The following is a 14,334-nucleotide window of genomic DNA, read 5'->3' on the forward strand; positions in this document are numbered from 1 at the left end:
GAATTCTGCTGATGTTTAAAAATGCTTTGGAACTCTTCCATTGTTCTCATAATTCTGCTGAAGTTTAAAAATGCTTTAGAACTTCTCCATTGCTCTCAGAATTCTGCTGAAGTTTAAAAATGCTTTGGAACTTCTCCATTGTTCTCGAAATTCTGCTGAAGTTTAAAAATGCTTTGGAACTCATCCATTGTTCTCGGAATTCTGCTGAAGTTTAAAAATGCTTTGGAACTCTTCCATTGTTCTCAAATTCTGCTGAAGTTTAAAAATGCTCTGGAATTCCTCTATTGTTCTCAAAATTCTGCTGATGGTTAAAAATGCTTTGGAACACTTCCATTGTTCTCGGAATTCTGTTGAAGGTTAAAAATGCTTGGAAACTCTTCCATTGTTCTTGGAATTCTGCTGAAGTTTATAAATGCAGTGCAAATTCATCCATTGTTCTCGGAATTCTGCTGAAGTTTAAAAATGCTTTAGATCTTTTCTATTGTTCTCTGAAATCTACTGAAGTTTGAAAATGTTTTGAAACTCTTCCATTGCTCTCGGAAATCTGCTGAAAAATAAAAATGCTTTGGAACTCTCCCATTGTACTCGGAATGTTATTGCTTTTTTAAATCAGTCTGTAGAACCCTTCCATTGTTCTTAGAATTCTGTTGAAGTTTAAAAACATTTTGGAACTATTTCTTTGTACTCGGAATTCTGCTGAAGTTTAAAAATGCTTGCAAATTCAACCATTGTTCTCAGAATTCTGCTGAAGTTTAAAAATGCTTTGGAACTCCTCCTTTGTTCTCGGAATTCTGCTGAAGTTTAAAAATGCTCTGGAACTCCTCTATAGTTCTGGAAATTCTGCTGTAGGTTAAAAATGCTTGGGAACTCTTCCATTGTTCTCAGATTTCTGCTGAAGTTTAAAAATGCTTTGGAAATCTTGAATTGTTCTCTGAATTCTGCTGAAGGTTAAAAATGCTTGGGAACACTTCCATTGTTCTCGGAATTCTGCTGAAGTTTAAAAAGGCTTTGCAAATTCATCCATTGTTCTCAGAATTCTGCTGAAGTTTAAAAATGCTAATGCTTTGGAATCTTCCTTTGTTCTCGGAATTCTGTTCAATTTTAAAAATGCTTTGGAACTCTTCCATTGTTCTCACACTTCTGCTGAAGTTTAAAAATGCTTTGGAACTCTTCCATTGTTCTCGGATTTCTGCTGAAGTTTAAAAATGCTTTTCAAATTCATCCATTCATCCAAGTTTAAAATGCTTTGGATTTCTTCCATTGTTCTCTGAAATCTACTGTAGTTTAAAAATGTTTTGGAACTCTTCCATTGCTCTCGGAAATCTGCTGAAGAATAAAAATGCTTTGGAACTGTCCCATTGTACTCGGAATGTTATTGTTTTTTTAAATCAGTCTGTAGAACCATTCCATTGTTCTCGGAATTCTGCTGAAGTTTAAAAACACTTTGGAACTATTTCTTTGTCTTCGGAATTCTGCTGAAGTTTAGAAATGCGTTGGAACTCTTCCATTGTACTCGAAATTGTGCTGAAGGTTAAAAATGCTTGGGATCTCTTCCATTGTTCTCGGAATTCTGCTGAAGTTTAAAAATGCTTTGGAACTCATCCAATATTCTCGGAATTCTGCTGAAGTTTAAAAATGATTTGGAACTCTTCCATTGTTCTTGGAAATCTACTAAAGTTCAAAAATGATTTGGCACTCTTCCCTTGTTCTTGGAAATCTACTGAAGTTTGAAAATGCTTTGGAACTTTTGTATTGTTATCGGAATTCTGCTGAAGTTTAAAAATGCTTTGGAATTATTCCATTGTTCTCGGAATTCTGCTGAAGTTTAAAATTGCTTTGGAACTCATCTATTCTTCTCAGAATTCTGCTGAAGTTTAAAAATGCTTTGGACTCATCTATTGTTCTTGCACTTCTGCTGAAGTTTAAAAATGCTTTGGAACTCTTCCATTGTTCTCAGAATTCAGCTGATGTTTAAAAATGTTTTGGAACTCTTCCATTGTTCTCAGATTTCTGCTGAAGTTTAAAAATGCTTTTCAATTTCATCCATTGTTCTCGGAATTCTGCTGAAGTTTAAAAATGTTTTGTAACTCTTCCATTGTTCTCGGAAATCTGCTGAAGAATAAAAATGCTTTGGAACTCTCCCATTGTACTCGGAATGTTATTGTTTTTTTTAAATCAGTCTGTAGAAACCATCCATTGCTCTCGGAATTCTGCTGAAGTTTAGAAATGCTTTGAAACACTTCCATAGTTCTCGGAATTCTGCTGAAGTTTAAAAATGCTTTGGAACTCATCCATTGTTCTCGGAATTCTGCTGAAGTTTAAAAATGCTAATGCTTTGGAATCTTCCTTTCTTCTCGCAATTCTGCTGAAGTTTAAAAATGCTTTGAAACTCTTCCATTGTTCTCGCACTTCTGCTGAAGTTTAAAAATGCTTTGAAACTCTTCCATTGTTCTTGGAATTATGCTGAAGTTTAAAAATGCTTTGGAACTCTTCCATTGTTCTCGGATTTTTGCTGAAGTTTAAAAATGCTTTTCAAATTCATCCAATGTTCTCGGAATTCTGCTGAAGTTTAAAAATGCTTTGGATCTCTTCCATTGTTCTCTGAAATCTACTGAAGTTTAAAAATGTTTTGGAACTCTTCCATTGTTCTCGGAAATCTGCTGAAAAATAAAAATGCTTTGGAACTCTCCCATTGTACTCGGAATTCTGTTGTAGTTTAAAAACACTTTGGAACTATTTCTTTGTCCTCGGATTTCTGCTGAAGTTTAGAAATGCTTTGGAACTCTTCCATTGTTCTCGAAATTGTGCTGAAGGTTAAAAATGCTTGGGAACACTTCCATTGTTCTCGGAATTCTGGTGAAGTTTAAAAATGCTTTGGAACTCTTCCATTGTACTCGGAATTCTGCTGAAGTTTAAAAATGCTTGCAAATTCAACCATTGTTCTCAGAATTCTGCTGAAGTTTAAAAATGCTTTGGAACTCATCCAATGTTCTCGGAATTCTGCTGAAGTTTAAAAATGCTTGGGAACTCTTCCATTGTACTTGAAATTCTGCTGAAGTTTAAAAATGCTTAGGAACTCTTCCATGGTTCTTGGAATTCTCCTAAAGTTTAAAAATGCTTTGGAACTCTTCCATTGTTCTGGGAAGTCTGCTGAAATTTAAAAATACGTTGGAACTCTCCATTGTTTTCGGAAATCTACTGTAGTTCAAAAATGATTTGGAACTCTTCTATTGTTCTCAGAAATCTACTGAAGTTTTAAACTTCTTTCGAAATTTTGTATTGTTATCGGAATTCTGCTGAAGCTCAAAAATGCTATGGATCTCTTTCATTGTTCTCGGAATTATGCTGAAGTTTAAAAACGCTTTGGATCTCTTACATTTTAAACGGAAATCTAATGAAGTTTGAAAATGTTTTGGAACTCCTCCATTATACTCAGAAATCTGCTGAAGAATAAAAATGCTTTGGAACTCTCCCATTGTTCTCGGAATGTTAATGTTTTTTAAAATTAGCTTGTAGAACTCATCCATTGTTCTTGGAATTCTGCTGATGTTTAAAAATGCTTTGGAACTCTTCCATTGTTCTCATAATTCTGCTGAAGTTTAAAAATGCTTTAGAACTCCTCCATTGCTCTCAGAATTCTGCTGAAGTTTAAAAATGCTTTGGAACTTCTCCATTGTTCTCGAAATTCTGCTGAAGTTTAAAAATGCTGTGGAACTCATCCATTGTTCTCGGAATTCTGCTGAAGTTTAAAAATGCTTTGGAACTCTTCCATTGTTCTCAAATTCTGCTGAAGTTTAAAAATGCTCTGGAATTCCTCTATTGTTCTCAAAATTCTGCTGATGGTTAAAAATGCTTTGGAACACTTCCATTGTTCTCGGAATTCTGTTGAAGGTTAAAAATGCTTGGAAACTCTTCCATTGTTCTTGGAATTCTGCTGAAGTTTATAAATGCAGTGCAAATTCATCCATTGTTCTCAGAATTCTGCTGAAGTTTAAAAATGCTAATGCTTTGGAATCTTCCTTTGTTCTCGTAATTTTGCTGAAGTTTAAAAATGCTCTGAAACTCCTCTATAGTTCTGGAAATTCTGCTGTAGGTTAAAAATGCTTGGGAACTCTTCCATTGTTCTCAGAATTCTGCTGAAGTTTAAAAATGCTTTGGAAATCTTTAATTGTTCTCTGAATTCTGCTGAAGGTTAAAAATGCTTGGGAACTCTTCCATTGTTCTCGGAATTCTGCTGAAGTTTAAAAATGCTTTGGAACTCATCCATTATTCTTGGAATTCTGCTGAAGTTTAAAAATGCTTTGGAACTCTTCCATTGTTCTCGGAAATCTACTGAAGTTTGAAAATGCTTTGGAACTTTTGTATTGTTATCGGAATTCTGCTGAAGTTTAAAATTGCTTTGGAATTATTCCATTGTTCTCAGAATTCTGCTGAAGTTTAATATTGCTTTGAAACTCATTCATTCTTCTCGGAATTCTGCTGAAGTTTAAAAATGCTTTGGACTCATCCATTGTTCTTGCACTTCTGCTGAAGTTTAAAAATGCTTTGGAACTCTTCCATTGTTCTCGGAATTCAGCTGAAGTTTAAAAATGCTTTGGAACCCTTCCATAGTTCTCCGAATTCTGCTGAAGTTTAAAAATGCTTTGGAACTCATCCATTGTTTTCGGAATTCTGCTCAAGTTTAAAAATGCTAATGCTTTGGAATCTTCCTTTGTTCTCGCAATTCTGCTGAAGTTTAAAAATGCTTTGGAACTCTTCCATTGTTCTCGCACTTCTGATGAAGTTTAAAAATGCTTTGGAACTCTTCCATTGTTCTTGGAATTATGCTTAAGTTTAAAAATGCTTTGGAACTCTTCCATTGTTCTCGGATTTCTGCTGAAGTTTAAAAATGCTTTTCAAATTCATCCAATGTTCTCGGAATTCTGCTGAAGTTTAAAAATGCTTTGGATCTCTTCCATTGTTCTGAAATCTACTGAAGTTTAAAAATGTTTTGGAACTCTTCCATTGTTCTCGGAAATCTGCTGAAAAAGAAAAATGATTTGGAACTCTCCCATTGTACTCGGAATGTTATTGTTTTTTTAAATCAGTCTGTAGAACCCTTCCATTGTTCTCGGAATTCTGCTGAAGTTTAAAAACATTTTGGAACTATTTCTTTGTCCTCGGATTTCTGCTGAAGTTTAGAAATGCTTTGGAACTCTTCCATTGTTCTCGAAATTGTGCTGAAGGTTAAAAATGCTTGTGAACACTTCCATTGTTCTCAGAATTCTGGTGAAGTTTAAAAATGCCTTGGAACTCTTCCATTGTACTCGGAATTCTGCTGAATTTTAAAAATGCTTGCAAATTCAACCATTGTTCTCAGAATTCTGCTGAAGTTTAAAAATGCTTTGGAACTCTTCCATTGTTCTCGGAATTTTTTTTTTTTAAATCAGTCGGTACATCTCTTCCATTGTTCTTGGAAATCTGCTGAAGTTTAAAAATGCTTTGGAACTCTTTCATTGTTCTCAGATTTCTGCTGAAGTTTAAAAATGCTTTTCAAATTCATCCAATGTTCTCGGAATTCTGCTTAAGTTTAAAAATGCTTTGTATCTCTTCCATTGTTCTCTGAAATCTACTGAAGTTTAAAAATGTTTTGGAACTCTTCCATTGATCTCGGAAATCTGCTGAAAAATAAAAATGCTTTGGAACTCTCCCATTGAACTCGGAATGTTATTGTTTTTTTTAAATCAGTCTGTAGAACCCTTCTATTATTCTTGGAAATCTGTTGAAGTTTAAAAATGCTTTGGAACTCTTCCAATGTTCTCTAAATTCTGCTGAAGTTTAAAAATGCTTTGGAACTCTTCCATTGTACTTGTAATTCTGCTGAAGTTTAAAAATGCGTTGGAACTCTTCCATTGTTTTTGGAAATCTACTGAAGTTAAAAAATGATTTGGAACTCTTCCATTGTTCTCAGAAATCTACTGAAGTTTAAAAATTCTTTCGAAATTTTGTATTGTTATCAGAATTCTGCTGAAGTTTAAAAATGCTATGGATCTCTTCCATTGTTCTCGGAATTCTGCTGAAGTTTAAAAACGCTTTGGATCTCTTACATTTTACTCGGAAATCTACTGAAGTTTAAAAATGTTTTGGAACTCTTCCATTGTACTCAGAAATCTGCTGAAGAATAAAAATGCTTTGGAACTCTCCCATTGTTCTCGGAATGTTAATGTTTTTAAAAAATTAGTCTGTAGAACTCATCCATTGTTCTTGGAATTCTGCTGAAGTTTAAAAATGATTTGGAACTCTTCCATTGTTCTCATAATTCTGCTGAAGTTTAAAAATGCTCTGAAACTCCTCTATAGTTCTGGAAATTCTGCTGTAGGTTAAAAATGCTTGGGAACTCTTCCATTGTTCTCAGAATACTGCTGAAGTTTAAAAATGCTTTGGAAATCTTTAATTGTTCTCTGAATTCTGCTGAAGGTTAAAAATGCTTGGGAACTCTTCCATTGTTCTCTGAATTCTGCTGAAGTTTAAAAATGCTTTGGAACTCATCCATTATTCTCGGAATTCTGCTGAAGTTTAAAAATGCTTTGGAACTCTTCCATTGTTCTCGGAAATCTACTAAAGTTCAAAAATGATTTGGCACTCTTCCATTGTTCTTGGAAATCTACTGAAGTTTGAAAATGCTTTGGAACTTTTGTATTGTTATCGGAATTCTGCTGAAGTTTAAAATTGCTTTGGAATTATTCCATTGTTCTCGGAATTCTGCTGAAGTTTAAAATTGCTTTGAAACTCATTCATTCTTCTCGGAATTCTGCTGAAGTTTAAAAATGCTTTGAACTCATCCATTGTTCTTGCACTTCTGCTGAAGTTTAAAAATGCTTTGGAACTCTTCCATTGTTCTCGGAATTCAGCTGAAGTTTAAAAATGCTTTGGAACCCTTCCATAGTTCTCCGAATTCTGCTGAAGTTTAAAAATGCTTTGGAACTCATCCATTGTTTTCGGAATTCTGCTCAAGTTTAAAAATGCTAATGCTTTGGAATCTTCCTTTGTTCTCGCAATTCTGCTGAAGTTTAAAAATGCTTTGGAACTCTTCCATTGTTCTCGCACTTCTGATGAAGTTTAAAAATGCTTTGGAACTCTTCCATTGTTCTTGGAATTATGCTTAAGTTTAAAAATGCTTTGGAACTCTTCCATTGTTCTCGGATTTGTGCTGAAGTTTAAAAATGCTTTTCAAATTCATCCAATGTTCTCGGAATTCTGCTGAAGTTTAAAAATGCTTTGGATCTCTTCCATTGTTCTGAAATCTACTGAAGTTTAAAAATGTTTTGGAACTCTTCCATTGAGCTCGGAAATCTGCTGAAAAATAAAAATGCTTTGGAACTCTCCCATTGAAATCGGAATGTTATTGTTTTTTTTAAATCAGTCTGTAGAACCCTTCTATTATTCTTGGAAATCTGCTGAAGTTTAAAAATGCTTTGGAACTCTTCCAATGTTCTCTAAATTCTGCTGAAGTTTAAAAATGCTTTGGAACTCTTCCATTGTACTTGTAATTCTGCTGAAGTTTAAAAATGCGTTGGAACTCTTCCATTGTTTTTGGAAATCTACTGAAGTTCAAAAATGATTTGGAACTCTTCCATTGTTCTCAGAAATCTACTGAAGTTTAAAAATTCTTTCGAAATTTTGTATTGTTATCAGAATTCTGCTGAAGTTTAAAAATGCTATGGATCTCTTCCATTGTTCTCGGAATTCTGCTGAAGTTTAAAAACGCTTTGGATCTCTTACATTTTACTCGGAAATCTACTGAAGTTTAAAAATGTTTTGGAACTCTTCCATTGTATTCAGAAATCTGCTGAAGAATAAAAATGCTTTGGAACTCTCCCATTGTTCTCGGAATGTTAATGTTTTTAAAAAATTAGTCTGTAGAACTCATCCATTGTTCTTGGAATTCTGCTGAAGTTTAAAAATGATTTGGAACTCTTCCATTGTTCTCATAATTCTGCTGAAGTTTAAAAATGCTCTGAAACTCCTCTATAGTTCTGGAAATTCTGCTGTAGGTTAAAAATGCTTGGGAACTCTTCCATTGTTCTCAGAATTCTGCTGAAGTTTAAAAATGCTTTGGAAATCTTTAATTGTTCTCTGAATTCTGCTGAAGGTTAAAAATTCTTGGGAACTCTTCCATTGTTCTCGGAATTCTGCTGAAGTTTAAAAATGCTTTGGAACTCATCCATTATTCTCGGAATTCTGCTGAAGTTTAAAAATGCTTTGGAACTCTTCCATTGTTCTCGGAAATCTACTAAAGTTCAAAAATTATTTGGCACTCTTCCATTGTTCTTGGAAATCTACTGAAGTTTGAAAATGCTTTGGAACTTTTGTATTGTTATCGGAATTCTGCTGAAGTTTAAAATTGCTTTGGAATTATTCCATTGTTCTCGGAATTCTGCTGAAGTTTAAAATTGCTTTGAAACTCATTCATTCTTCTCGGAATTCTGCTGAAGTTTAAAAATGCTTTGGACTCATCCATTGTTCTTGCACTTCTGCTGAAGTTTAAAAATGCTTTGGAACTCTTCCATTGTTCTCGGAATTCAGCTGAAGTTTAAAAATGCTTTGGAACCCTTCCATAGTTCTCCGAATTCTGCTGAAGTTTAAAAATGCTTTGGAACTCATCCATTGTTTTCGGAATTCTGCTCAAGTTTAAAAATGCTAATGCTTTGGAATCTTCCTTTGTTCTCGCAATTCTGCTGAAGTTTAAAAATGCTTTGGAACTCTTCCATTGTTCTCGCACTTCTGATGAAGTTTAAAAATGCTTTGGAACTCTTCCATTGTTCTTGGAATTATGCTTAAGTTTAAAAATGCTTTGGAACTCTTCCATTGTTCTCGGATTTGTGCTGAAGTTTAAAAATGCTTTTCAAATTCATCCAATGTTCTCGGAATTCTGCTGAAGTTTAAAAATGCTTTGGATCTCTTCCATTGTTCTGAAATCTACTGAAGTTTAAAAATGTTTTGGAACTCTTCCATTGATCTCGGAAATCTGCTGAAAAATAAAAATGCTTTGGAACTCTCCCATTGAACTCGGAATGTTATTGTTTTTTTTAAATCAGTCTGTAGAACCCTTCTATTATTCTTGGAAATCTGCTGAAGTTTAAAAATGCTTTGGAACTCTTCCAATGTTCTCTAAATTCTGCTGAAGTTTAAAAATGCTTTGGAACTCTTCCATTGTACTTGTAATTCTGCTGAAGTTTAAAAATGCGTTGGAACTCTTCCATTGTTTTTGGAAATCTACTGAAGTTCAAAAATGATTTGGAACTCTTCCATTGTTCTCAGAAATCTACTGAAGTTTAAAAATTCTTTCGAAATTTTGTATTGTTATCAGAATTCTGCTGAAGTTTAAAAATGCTATGGATCTCTTCCATTGTTCTCGGAATTCTGCTGAAGTTTAAAAACGCTTTGGATCTCTTACATTTTACTCGGAAATCTACTGAAGTTTAAAAATGTTTTGGAACTCTTCCATTGTATTCAGAAATCTGCTGAAGAATAAAAATGCTTTGGAACTCTCCCATTGTTCTCGGAATGTTAATGTTTTTAAAAAATTAGTCTGTAGAACTCATCCATTGTTCTTGGAATTCTGCTGAAGTTTAAAAAAGATTTGGAACTCTTCCATTGTTCTCATAATTCTGCTGAAGTTTAAAAATGCTTTGGAACTCTTCCATTGTTCTCATAATTCTGCTGAATGTTAAAAATGCTTAGGAACTCTTCCATTGTTCTCGGAATTCTGCTGAAGTTTAAAATGCTTTTCAAATTCATCCATTGTTCTCGGAGTTCTGCTGAAATTTAAAAATGCTTTGGAACTCTTCCATTATTCTCAGAAATCTACTGAAGTTCAAAAATGATTTGGAACTCTTCCATTGTTCTCGGAAATCTACTGAAGTTTACTAATGCTTTGGAAATTTTGTATTGTTATCGGAATTCTGCTGAAGTTTAAAAATGCTTTGGAACTCATCCATTGTTCTCGGAATTCTGCTGAAGTTTAAAAATGCTTTGGAACTCCTCCATTGTTCTCGAAATTCTGCTGAAGTTTAAAAATGCTTTGGAGCTCATCCATTCTTCTCGGAATTCTGCTGAAGTTTAAAAACACTCTGGAACTCCTCCATTGTTCTCAGAATACTGCTGAAGTTTAAAAATGCTTTGGAACTAATCCATTCTTCTCGGAATTTTGCTTAAGTTTAAAAATGCTTTGGAACTCTTCCATTGTTCTCAGAATTCTGCTGAAGTTTATAAATGCTTTGCAAATTCATCCATTGTTCTCAGAATTATCTTTTGAACTTTAAAAATGCTTTGGAACTCTTCCATTGTTCAAGGAGTTCTGCTGAAGGTTAAAAATGCTTGGAAACTCTACCATTGTTCCCAGAATTCTGCTGTAGTTTAAAAATGCTTTGCAAATTCAACCATTGTTCTCGGAATTCTGCTGAAGTTTAAAAATGCTTTGGAACTCTTCCATTGTTCTCATAATTCTGCTGAAGTTTAAAAATGCTTTGGAACTCTTCCATTGTTCTCATAATTCTGCTGAATGTTAAAAATGCTTTGGAACTCTTCCATTGTTCTCGGAATTCTGCTGAAGTTTAAAAATGCTTGGGAGCTCATCCATTGTTCTTGGAAATCTACTGAAGGTTAAAAATGATTTGGAACTCTTCCATTGTTCTCAGAAATCTACTGAAGTTTAAAAAGGCTTTGGAACTCCTCCATTGCTCTCAAAATTCTGCTGAAGTTTAAAAATGCTTTGGAACTCATCCATTGTTCTCGGAATTCTGCTGAGGTATAAAAATTCTTTGGTACTCTTCCATTGTTCTCAGAATTCTTTTAAAGTTTAAAAATGCTTTGGAACTCCTCTATTGTTCTCAGAATTCTGTTGAAGTTTAAAAATGCTTTGGAACTCTTCCATTGTTCTCAGAATTCTGCTGAAGTTTAAAAATGCTTTGCAAATTCATCCATTGTTCTCAGAATTATCTGCTGAACTTTAAAAATGCTTTGGAACTATTCTATTGCTCTCGGAATTATGCTGAAGGTTAAAAACCTGGGAAGCTCTTCCATTGTTCCCGGAATTCTGCTGTAGTTTAAAAATGCTTTGGAACTCCTCCATTGTTCTCAGAATTCTGCTGAAGTTTAAAAATGCTTTGGAACTTTTACATTGTTCTCAGAATTCTGCTGAAGTTTAAAAATGCTTTGCAAATTCATCCATTGTTCTCAGAATTATATGCTGAAGTTTAAAAATGCATTGGAACACTTCCATGGTTCGCGGAATTCTGCTGAAGGTTAAAAACGCTTTGAAACTCTTCCATTGTTCTTGGAATTCTGCTGAAGTTGAAAAATGCTTTGCAAATTCATCCATTGTTTTCAGAATTCTGCTGAAGTTTAAAAATGCTTTGGAACTCTTCCTTTGTTCTGGGAATTCTGCTGAAGTATAAAAATGCTTTGGAACTCTTCCATTGTACTCGGAATTCTACTGAAGTTTAAAAATGCTTTGGAAATTTTGTATTGTAATCGGAATTCTGCTGAAGTTTAAAAATGCTTTGTAACTCTTCCATTGTTCTCGGAATTCTTCTGAAGTTTAAAAATGCTTTGGAACTCCTCCATCGTTCTCAAAATTCTGCTGAAGTTTAAAAATGCTTTGGAGCTCCTCCACTGTTCTCAGAATTCTGCTGAAGTTTAAAAATGCTTTGGAACTCTTCCATTGTTCTCAGAATTCTGCTGAAGTTTAAAAATGCTTTGCAAATTCATACATTGTTCTCAGAATTTTATGCTGAAGTTTAAAAATGCTTTGGAACTCTTCCATTGTTCTCGGAATTCTGCTGAAGGCTAAAAATGCTTGGAAACTCTTCCATTGTTCTTGGAATTCTGCTGAAGCTTAAAAATGCTTTGCAAATTCATCCATTGTTCTCGGAATGCTGCTGAAGTTTAAAAATGCTTTGGAATTCTTCCATTATTCTCAGAATTCTGCTGAAGTTTAAAAATGCTTTGGAACTCCTCCATTGCTCTCAGAATTCTGGTGAAGTTTAAAAATGCTTTGGAACTCCTCTATTGTTTTCAAAATTCTGCTCCAGTTTAAAATTCCATTGGAACTCATCCATTGTTCTCGGAATTCTGCTGAAGTTTAAAAATGCTTTGGAACTCTTCCATTGTTCTCGGAATTCTGCTGAAGTTTAAAAATGCTTTGGAACTCCTCGATTGTTCTCGAAATTCTGCTAAAGGTTAAAAATGCTTGGGAACTCTTCCATTGTTCTCAAAATTCTGCTGAAGTTTAAAAATGCTTTGGAACTCTTCCATTGTTCTTGGAATTCTGCTGAAGGTTAAAAATGCTAAGGAACTCCTCTATTGTTCTTGAAATTCTGCTGAAGGTTAAAAATGCTTTGGAACCCTTCCATTGTTCTAGGAATTCTTCTGAAGTTAAAAAATGCTTTTGAACTCTCCCTTGAGTATCAGAATGTTACTGTTTTTTTAGATCAGTCTGTAGGACTCTTCCATTGTTCTCAAAATTCTGCTGAAGGTTAAAAATGCCTGGTAACACTTCCATTGTTCTCAGAATTCTGCTGAAGTTTAAAAATGCTTTGCAAAATCACCCATTGTTCTCTGAATTCTGCTGAAGTTTAAAAATGCTTTGGAACTCTTCCATTGTTCTCGGAAATCTACTGAAGGTTAAAAATGCTTTCTAACATTTCCATTGTTCTTGGATTTCTGCTGAAGTTTAAAAATGCTTTGCAAATTCATCCAATGTTCTCAGAATTCAGCTGAAGTTTAAAAATGCTTTGAAACTCTTCCATTGTTCTCCAAAATCTGCTGAAGTTTAAAAATGCTTTGGAACTCTCCCATTATTCTCGGCATGTTATTGTTTTTTTAAATCAGTCTGTAGAACTCTTCCTTTGTTCCAGGAATTCTGCTGAAGTTTAAAAATGCTTTGGAACTATTCCATTGTTCTTGGATTTCTGCTGAAGTTTAAAACTGCTTTGGAACTCCACCATTGTTCTCAAAGTTCTGCTGAAGGTTAAAAAACGCTTTGCAAATTCATCCATTGTCCTCAGAATTCTGCTGAAGTTTAGAAATAATTTGGACCTCTTCCATTGTTCTCGGAATTCTGCTGAAGTTTAAAAATGGTTTGGAATTCTTCTATTGCTCTCGGAATTCTGATGAAGGTTAAAAATGCTTGGGAACCCTTCCAATGTTCTCAGTATTCTGCTGAAGTTTAAAAATGCTTTATAACTCTTCCAATGTTCTTGGAATTCTGCTGAAGTTTAAAAATGCTTTGGAACTCCACCATTGTTCTCAAAGTTCTGCTGAATGTTAAAAAATGCTTTGCAAATTCATCCATTGTTCTCAGAATTCTGCTGAAGCTAAAAAATACTTTGGAACTCTTACATTGTTCTCTGAAGTCTTGTATAGTTTAAAAATGCTTTGGAACTCTTCCATTGTTCTCAGAAATCTACTGAAGTTCAAAAATGATTTGGAACTCTTGCATTGTTCTCGGAAATCTACTGAAGTTAAAAATGCTTTGGAACTTTTGTATTGTTATTTGAATTCTGCTGAAGTTTAAAAATGCTTGGGAACTCTTCCAATGTTCTCAGAATTCATCTGAAGTTTAAAAATGCTTAGGAACTCATCCATTGTTCTCGGAATTCTGCTGAAGTTTAAAAACGATTTTGTACTACTCCATTGTTCTAGAAATTCTGCTGAAGGTTAAAAATGATTGGGAACTTTTCCATTGTTCTCAGAATTCTGCTGAAGTTTAAAAATGCTTTGGAGCTCTTCCATTGTTCTCGGAATTCTGCTGAAGGTTAAAAATGGCTTCGAACTCTTCCATTGTTCATGGAAATCTGCTGAAGTTTAAAAATGCTTTGCAAATTCATCCTTTGTTCTCAGATTTCTGCTGAAGTTTAAAAATGCTTTGGAACTCTTCCAATGTTCTCGGAATTCTGCTGAAGTTTAAAAATGCTTTGCAAATTCATCCATTGTTCTCGGAGTTCTGCTGAAGTTTTAAAATGCTTTGGAACTCTTCCATTGTTCTGGGAAGTCTGTAGAAATTTAAAAATGCTTTGGAACTCTTCCATTGTTCTCGGAAATCTACTGAGGTTCAAAAATGACTTGGAACTCTTCCATTCTTCTCGGAATTCTTCTGAAGTTTAAAAATGCTTTCGAACTCATCCATTGCTCTAGGAATTCTGCTGAAGTTTAAAATTGCTTTAGAACTCCTCCATTGTTCTCGAAATTCTGCTATAGTTTAAAAATGCTTTGGAACTCTTCCATTGTTCTTGAAATTCTGCTGAAGGTTAAAAATGCTTTGGAACTCTTCCATTGTTCTCAGAATTCTGC

This window comes from Phyllobates terribilis, unplaced genomic scaffold (assembly GCF_046119375.1).
Source record: "Phyllobates terribilis strain yellow unplaced genomic scaffold, ASM4611937v1 Scaffold_3__8_contigs__length_932513732, whole genome shotgun sequence".
In the NCBI taxonomy this organism is placed as follows: Eukaryota; Metazoa; Chordata; class Amphibia; order Anura; family Dendrobatidae; genus Phyllobates; species Phyllobates terribilis.